General features: G+C 51.3%; 1 long non-coding RNA gene across 1 annotated transcript; it reads right to left on the bottom strand.

The window, feature by feature from the left end:
- Positions 1-1,480: 1,480 nt before the first annotated feature.
- Positions 1,481-2,360, bottom strand: LOC311200209. Its single transcript, XR_014617811.1, has 3 exons — positions 2,233-2,360; positions 1,699-1,723; positions 1,481-1,515 (listed from the first exon to the last, which is right to left on the bottom strand). It is a non-coding gene; the product is annotated as an uncharacterized lncRNA (long non-coding RNA).
- Positions 2,361-6,181: the final 3,821 nt, after the last annotated feature.

The following is a 6,181-nucleotide window of genomic DNA, read 5'->3' on the forward strand; positions in this document are numbered from 1 at the left end:
AGCGTGGCATACGTTGTGCTGTTCATCTCTGGCACACAAGGCTGCAGAGGGAGAATGAAACCATGTTAATAAATCTGTGGTCTCTGAGCCCCTTGTTTCTTCTTTGTCATTGATTACCCAAGACTTTATCTCATTCCCAAATGCTACACAAGGCATTGAGGTGTGAGTCCTTGTGAGTGTAACTTGTGAGAGTAAACCTGGCAATATTGACAGTTCCAGCAAAAAGCTGAAATTCCTCATGACAAAGAAAACAAATGGGTGGAAAAACAAAAAGACAAAGAGGAATGGGTGGGAAAAAGTGTCGTGGTTATTGTTGTTGTTAAAGTGTCAGCCTTTTACATCAGAATTGGGGATGAGATGAGAAGAGACAAAGACAGGTGGGCACAGAAAGAAATGTCTTCTTCTCTGAGACCATTCATTGCTGGAAACAGTCCCTTGCCCTCCCCAGCCCAAGACACCACTGCACACCAAATCCAACACATCCCAGCCCTGCTGGCCCTGCTGCCTGATTTGGCACCGTAGCTGACCCACAACTCACCCTGTTATGTCCAGCGTGGGCAATGGTGGCATCTGTTGAGTGGCAAAAGGCAGAACGTTAGTACTTGCTTCCTGCTGTGGTAAGGAACAGCCCCAGGCTGCCTTTGGAGAGCAGATCCCCTGGGCTGAGACTGACTGCTCTGCTGCAGCTGCCTAGAAATACAGTCCACTCTTGGCAGCAGGGTGAGCTGCCATGGGACCTGTGGCTGTGGAGTTGGGTTGCTGGGGTTTGGCTGCATTTTCCCACCTTGTTGCATCATTTTCTGTCTTCACCCTCCCAACAGCCATTGACTGGCTGCTCTGTGTCTGTGTACTATACCAGCTAAAAGACTGAGGCACATGGACAGTGGGGAGATTTCCCCTTACCCAGATTCACAGGCCAAACCCACATTGCTGCAGCCTGTAGCTTCACATTTAGAAAGGAGGGGTTTCCCAATCCAGCATCACTAAATGGACCCATGTCTCTCATTGCTTGATTTGACTCTGAAGCAGAAATCACGATGAAGTGGAAATGTACAGGGGGAACCCTGCCAATGCCAGTGGGGCTGGATTGCAGCCTGGGGACAGAGTGTGTAGGGAAAGACCCTGACAGACAAAGGAGATAGTCAAGTTTCTTCTCTAGGCAGAAGCTGGGCTGTGCATGCCAGGAAATATGGGGTGTAGCACAGCTGGGGGAAAACTGCCCTTGTTCAGGAAAACTGAAGTTTGGGAGTTCATGTGGAACTGGGGAATGTCCTGCATGGCCATACAGGGATGGAAGGAGATGAAGAGGGTGGAATGTGGTTTTGGTTCATGGTCCTGCAAGTCTTCTGCTACTGACTGTTTTATATGGCTGATTGATGGTTACAGGGGTGCTGGTGGTGCTGGAGGTCAGCCAGCCCATACAAAGTGTCCAATGCCTGTTCGTCAGGCAGGAGGTGGTACTCACACTGTATTTCATTGTGTTCGTTGCTCTCATGGTTGGGAACATGCTGCTGCCTGGAGACAGAGAGGGAAAGGGATCTGGGGCCTGTGTCATGGTGTGATGGGCCCAGGGGAAGCCCTGATGCTTCTGGCCTTCATTTGAGGGAAGCCACCCATGGACATTGTCTATGTTGTCCCAGGCCATGGACTACCACTGGGTATTCACCAGCCCAGCAGCCAGGAGGGATTCCTACTCACCTTTGGCATCTCCCTCTGCAGACCCCTGCAAGGGAAGGAAAGGGGGAGGTCTGGAGGCAGAGTTACTGCACAGCCCTGGCTTTCTGTGCTCTGGGCTGTACAATGAAGATGGGTTGAACCCCCACAGCTCCCTCAGAGCAGCAGTAGCTGATCCCAGCCTATGCAAGCACGAGTCCTGTTTGCCAGACTGGCAGCTTTAGGCAGTACAAGTGTGGATTAGCTGTGCTTGCCATGCTCAGGCCAACACACAGACTCCATTCTTGTTCCCAGAGGACTGGGAGCAAAGCTCTGCTGTGCCTGGGGCAGGGATGCATTTGGGCTCCCCCCCTTGGACTGGAATCCCAGTGCAATCACCCTGGAGGAAGAACCTTCCCCCTGTCAGCACCCTGACTCCTCTCTGGTGAGAAAGGGCTGAGAGGTTCAGCTTTCCCTGACACAGGGAGAAGGAGCTGGCAACACTAGTCCATCCGGGGTCACACAGCAGCAGCCCCACAGCAGAGGGCACTTTACCCTCCATTGCCCCAAACCACTCACCTCTCTTCACAGCACAGTAGCTGGCTACAGTGAGCAGGAGGAGGGAGGCAGCTGACACTCCCACCACGATGCCTGTGGTGAGGGTGTCAAGGAGCTGGGGCCCAGGAGTTGGTGAGACAGAAGATGTTGCTGTGATGGAGAGAAGGAGAGAGCAGGAGAGGCCCTTAGAGGCAACCTGGATTCCAGTTAATTAACCTCATCCATTGCAGTGCTGGGGGACACTGGGAGTACAGGGAGGGAGTCACTCACTGGTGGTTGATGGCCCTTCCTGGGAGCTGGACTGTGTGCCTGGGAGGAGAAAGGGACAGGGTGATAGTGACCAGCTCTGGCATGTACTGCACAGGCTGAGCAGCTGAGGGGCCCCTGATCCACCTTGTACCAAGTGTCGTGATGAATCAATCACTGAACTGCACAGCGAGGGCTCTGGGTTACACCTGGCACCAGCCCTCTCATTGTCTGTGCTGCTGGGGCAGGAGATGGGCTGTAGAAGCACAAAATCATAGAGTGTATTGGGTTGGAAGGGACCTTTAAAGGTCATCTAGTCCAACTCCTGCAGTGAGCAGGGACACCTTTACTAGACCAGGTTGCTCAGAGCCCCATCAAGCCTGACCAGGAATATCTCCAGGGATGGGGCCTCCACTACATCTCAGAAACCTGTTCCAGTGATCTACCAGCCTCATATTGAGGAAGAATTTTCATAATATTCAACTGAAATCCACCCTTGTCTCATGCAAAACAATCACCCCTTGGCCTATTGCCACATGCCCTTCTACATACACTTGGCCTTCTGGGTTGCAGATGAGCATTGCTTGCTCATGTTCAGCTTTTCACCCATGGGTACCCCTGGTCCTTTTCCTCAGGGCTGATTTCCAGCACATCATCTCCTCACTTATATAGACAAAGATGATTTTCCCTGTTCAGGTCAGGACCCTGCACTTGGCTTTGTTGAACCTCATGAAGTTCAGCTGGCTCCACTTCACCAGCCTTTCCAGGTCCCTCTGGATGGCATCCCATCCCTCTGGCATGTTAAGTGCAACACCCAGCTTGGTGTCATCAGCAGATTTACCAAGGTGCACTCAATCCCTCTGTTAATATCATTAATGAAGATATTGTGCAGCACTGGTCCCAGGACAGACCCTTGAGGAATGCCGATTGTCACCATCGAGCCATTGATGACCACCCTCTGCATGTGACCACCCAGCTAAATCTCTATCCACTGAACTGTTCACCCATCAAATCTGGATCTCTCCGATTTAGAGAGAAGGATGTTATAGGGGGCTGTGTCAAAGGCCTTGCAGATACCAACATACATGGTATTGTTGCTGTTACCTTGTCTACTGTTGCAGTTACAGCAGTGTGGAAAGCTACTAGATCAGTTAGGCACCCCCAGTCTCTCCCTCCCTTGCCTGGGAAAGGCTGGTCTGAGCCTCTGAAACACCCAGGAGTCTGGCATGGCATCCCCCCACTCAGTTGGGTTCTGTGTGGACCCAGAGCAGTGCTTTCCCATGCCCCAGTGTTATGTCTCACCTTTGAGAGGCAGTTGCCATGGAGCACTGAGGGCAGAGCTTCTCACCTTGTTTTTCTTCCCCTGGTGCTGGTACCCACAGGTGTAGTTCCCTGCACTCTCTGCAGTGACATTCAGCTGCATAATATACATTAGCTTCCTGTCTTGAGCTTTCAGTCTTTGTATCTCCACCCCATATTTGCAGAAGATGATTTCAGTAGCAGGATCCTGCAGGCCAATGGAGCAGTGAAAATAAATCTGTTCTCCCTCCTGAGGACTGGAGGGGCTCACAAAGAATATAGGAGCAGGGAGCTGACCTGAAGAGATGGCACAAGGATGGTACACAACAGTGTCACACTTACGACCAAACTGGTCTTCTCACCCCATCTCCATGCCTGCACACCCCCCTTGTCCAGCCCATCCTGTGCTCACCATCACCTGGGGAGCTGCAGATGTCCTGGACTGTCACACCAGCACCTGCGCCATGGGACAGAGAAGGTGCATGTTAGAGGGCAGAGAGCTGGCTCATCCAAGTGCCCCTGGCCACCTCCCCACTGCTGAGTCCTTGGTGAGGAAGCACCCATGTGTCTCCATCCTGCCTTTCTTTGATCTCTAAAAGTGACACCTACCCAAGCTTGTTTCTGCTTCATTTATTACTGCTGAGAGATTTCCCTTGCTGCCTACAACACTCGAGCAGCTGCCCAGTTTCATGCTGCTACACGGACGCTCTTAGAGGTGTTGAGATAAACAACCTTTGACTCAGAGATTCATCGTATCTGGAGGAAGCATCATCTCCCTCCCCTCTTCAGAGCAGATCTGCCCCTCATTGCTGCTCGGCTGCTCTACACAATTTTCCCCATCCTCCTCTGTGCCCAGGAACTGCCTTGTCCTGTCCCACTCACAGCCCTCCACACCTGAGCCCCAAGGCAAAGAAATCCCCCAACTCACCGACCAGCAGAAGAAGAAGGAAGGTAAGGTAAGCAGGAGACCACCAGGCACATCCCAAATGCCCCAGCATTTGTTAGTGTGTTGCCCAAACACCCTCTGTCTCGAAGTGCCTGGTTTCCTCTGAGCTGGGGACAGCAGATCAAGAGCTCCCTGGCCCGTGGCTTTCAGCACACATGGGGCTGGTCCTGTTGCCTTGCTGTGGCTGGCAGTGCCTGTCACACAGCCAGAGGCTGTGATGAGCGGGTGCAGTTCTTCAGCCCCCACTGCGGATGCTGCCCCTGCAGAGCCCCCGCTTGCATTTCCGGACACTCAGACACCGCAGCACAAAGAGTGTTTTCATCTCCCCCTCTGAGAATTGACCATAATAGGTCAAAAATGCTGGTGTCTGCTCATCACTTGTGTGAAATATGTGCATGGAGATCTTCAAGTTCAGTACAAGAAGGAGGTGAAATACAGAGTCTAACCAGCCAGGAGATGGTCCTGTTCTGGCTAAAGAATATGAAATAAACAGAGAAATGGTTTCAACCCAGAATCCTGCAGGCCAGATGTGGTAGAGTGAGGCCTTTTTCTTCATTATGCTTGACATGAATACGACAGCTGAAATGCCTGTCTATGACAATGAGCGATACACATCTGACTGTAATCCTCAACTCTCTGACCAACTCATGTTACAGTCACCCCAGGAGGGGAACAGCTAGCTTTAGGGTATAAAGAATATTAATAAAAATAACCCTGAAGGCAGATAAGAGATTGAAATCTTGCAGTGGCAGTCAGTGGGCCATGCTCCTTCTCCTTCACCTAAGACAGGGCAGTTTTCTTGGTAAGCACTGTACTTTTGCCTATTGGTGAGGAATTCCTGGGAGAACATTCTGCTAGTGCTACCAACATGTATTTGTGCTTTTGCTGTGAGTGCTTTTATCAGTGGCACTTCCTAGATTTTGATATCTATTGCCTTAACTAGCTATCTTGTTGAACTTTGCATGGCTTCATGAGGGTAGGTCCTGCCCGACCAACCTGGTGCCCTTCTTTGATTGAGTGACTGCATCAGTGGAGACAGGCAGGGCCATGAATGTAATCTATTTGGACTTCTGCAAAGCCTTTGGTACAGTCCCCACCAACATCCTTCTCTCTAAACTGGAGAGATATGAATTTAAGGAGTGGACTGTTTGGTTTCCATTGTCTGGACCAAGACTACATCCCAGAGGACACTGGGTGTGGATGGACAGCTCCAGCCACAACTAGACATGCTCTCCAGGACCCGAACCCCTCCAGCTCTTCCCATCAGCCAGGGTGGTGCTGACATCCAAGGCCAGTTCCATGGGCATGAGCCATCTTGTTAAGGTGATGTGCTCGTTTGGGCTGGAATAGAGTTCATTGTCTTCATGTCGCTACTATGGGGCTGTGGTTTGGGTTTGTGCTGGGAACTGTCTGGGCATTCCCAACACAACTGTGTTATTGCTGAGTGTTGCTTACACAATGTCAAGGCCTTTTCTGCTT

The sequence above is a fragment of the Gallinula chloropus genome, assembly GCF_964237585.1.
Source record: "Gallinula chloropus genome assembly, chromosome: 22".
Taxonomy (NCBI): domain Eukaryota; kingdom Metazoa; phylum Chordata; class Aves; order Gruiformes; family Rallidae; genus Gallinula; species Gallinula chloropus.